The following is a 2,646-nucleotide window of genomic DNA, read 5'->3' as shown; positions in this document are numbered from 1 at the left end:
AAAAAAAAAAAATCAAACCAAAGCCTCTAGATCTAACTTCACTTCCCAGGAAATACTAGGAATGGGGAATATGATGAACTCCACCATGGTGTCCAAATGGCAAGCTCTTCAGGGCAAATGGCCCATTTCCTCAACAAATAAATTGCAAGTTGAAAAAAAGAAAGTGGGAGGAGGGAGAGAAAAATCTGTAAATTTAACTAGACTTCAGAGCCATAGCAACCAACTGCAACACATATGCTTTATTCTTTTGCTCCTGATTTGGGTAAATTGACTATAAAAGCAATTTTGAGACAAACTGGGAAAATTTGAACATTGAAGGGATATTTGATGCAATTAGATGATTATCATTATTAAATTCTAGGTGGGATAACAGTATTATGGTTTTATTTCTTTAAAGAAAGAATCCTCCTTGAGAGATACATATACAAAATATTTACAGATGAGAGGATATATTTAGAATTTGCTTTGCAGTCATCCAGAACACAGGGGAGTGGATGGGAGTCCAGATAAAACTAAATTTGTCACAACTTGATCATTGCTCAGGTTGAGTGGCCATTCCAAGGAGTTTCATTGTGCTGTTTTTGCTGCTTTTGCAAATGTTTGAAGTTGTCTACGACAAAAAAAAAAAAAAAAAAAAGTTTAAGTCATGTAAAGTTTGCATATTAAAATGTTAACTCTTTACCAAAAATCACTCTGCTTTATTCCTATCCTTGAATGTAACTCTTAACCAAAAATCTTCAAAGAAAATGGACACTCTAGAGAAAAGTGCTGGGTTTATTTTAAAGATGTGTATATTCACAAGATAACATTGTCTGCTCACGTGTGGTAGGCTGAATAACAGCCCTCCCCAAATATCCCTATCTTTTTTTTTAATCTTTTTTTAAGATTTTATTTACTTATTTGACAGACAGAGATCACAAGTAGGCAGAGAGGCAGGCAGAGAGAGGAAGGAAAGCAGGTTCCCTGGTGAGCAGAGAGCCCGATGTGGGGCTCGATCCCAGGACCCTGAGATCATGACTTGAACTGAAGGCAGAGGCTTTAACCCACTGAGCCACCCAGGCACCCCCAAATATCCCTATCTTAATCCCGAAACTTGTGAATATCACTTTGTATGGCAAAAGGGACTTTGGAGATGTGACTAAATTAAGGACTTTGAGATGGGGAGACTCTCTGGGTGGGCCAAATGTAATCCTAAGTATCTTTATAAGAAGGAGGAAGAGAGACATTTGTCTACAGAAGAGGAAGATGACATGACAGCAGAAGGCAATGTGATGTGGAACCACAAGCCAAGGAGTGAGGGCAGCCTCCAGAAGCTGAAAAAGGCAAGAAAACAAGTTCTCCCCTGTGGCCACCAGAAGCAACCAGCCCTGGCAACACCTACATTTTAGTACCCTAAGACTCATTTTCAGCTTCTGACATCCAGGACCTTTAGAAAATAAATCTGTGCTGCTCTAAGCCAGCAAATCTGTGGTCATTTGTTACACCAGCCATAAGGCAGTAATACACCTCTGTTTGTGGATTCTGGGGGGTAGCCGGCAGGACACTACTACCTGGTTGTGTCCCAGCTGTCTTCCAGGAAAAGGGGGCTCCCAGCAGCTGAGGCAGAGTATTGTAAGCATCACACAAAGTGGACATAATACAGTAGCCTGCTCTGGTTATTGTCCAATAAATGTTTGTTCTCCCTTCTTAGGTTTCTTCCTTATACCTTCTCCCCTTCACCTAATCTGTAAACACAATGACAGATAACAAGTGCACACATTCCCTATAAAAGAAAGCACCATCAAAAAACAGCTTCACCTTCAAGCTTCAGGTTATAAATTAGAGGGAAAAGAAAAACACTGCCAACAGATAAGGTCTTTGAGGTATTTGCTAATAGAAATATGTGGTTACTATCTCAGAGAGTTGACCTTGATGAGTGTGTTAGTTCTTACTAATGATAAAGGGGGAAACACACTATTTTAATCTGTTTTTCTACCAGGGTACTTTCATGGGTATTTTAAAGTCAAGATTAATACCAAACCAAGAAATTCATTTTAATAATCAGTATTTGTCAGGTAAAAGTGAGAAATCCAAACTAGTGGAATTAAATTGTGTTCAATTTGAAAATGGATGAAGGAAGGAAGGAAGAAAGGGTTAGAGACAGTTATTTAGGTTCTAATAGGATACTGGAAGAAATGAGATAACAGGAAAGTCAGAGTCCTGTTCTGGCAGCATTCCACGAGAAGCCTATCAAGCCAGACAGGCCCAAGATGGCGGGTGCCATGACAGGAAACCCCTGACTAAATAAGGAAGAGCAGGCAGGAAACCCAGCTTCCAGGAAATCCCACCCCAAGCGACAGTATTATACCTCCTTGTTCGCAGCTGTCCCTGAACGATAGAAACCCATACCCAGGACGCAAAGCTCTCTCTCTGGAGCTCACCTGTTCTCACAAGTCTAGAGTATACTTTCGTTTTAATAAACTTTCCTGCTCGGCTCGCCTCATGTTACTCCCCTGCTGTATTGTGTCTGACTTGACTTCTTTCTCCTTACAAGACCAAGAGCCTTTGGTGACATCTTTGGGGCAGGCTTGGTCAAGGCTCCAGGGACAACAGGAGGAAGGAAGGGAGGGAGACAGAAGGGAGAGGGGGAGGGAAGGAGGGAGGGGT

At 41.2% G+C, this 2,646-nt stretch overlaps 1 long non-coding RNA gene across 1 annotated transcript; it reads right to left on the bottom strand.

The window, feature by feature from the left end:
* Positions 1 to 217: 217 nt before the first annotated feature.
* Positions 218 to 2,604, bottom strand: LOC309855542. Its single transcript, XR_014306850.1, has 2 exons — positions 2,462 to 2,604; positions 218 to 610 (listed from the first exon to the last, which is right to left on the bottom strand). It is a non-coding gene; the product is annotated as an uncharacterized lncRNA (long non-coding RNA).
* Between the last annotated feature and the right edge of the window lie 42 nt (positions 2,605 to 2,646).

This window comes from Mustela nivalis, assembly GCF_964662115.1.
Source record: "Mustela nivalis genome assembly, chromosome: 1".
Lineage (NCBI taxonomy): Eukaryota > Metazoa > Chordata > Mammalia > Carnivora > Mustelidae > Mustela > Mustela nivalis.
The sequence above is the reverse complement of the archived record's forward strand: the minus strand, read 5'-3'. Positions and strand labels throughout refer to the sequence as shown.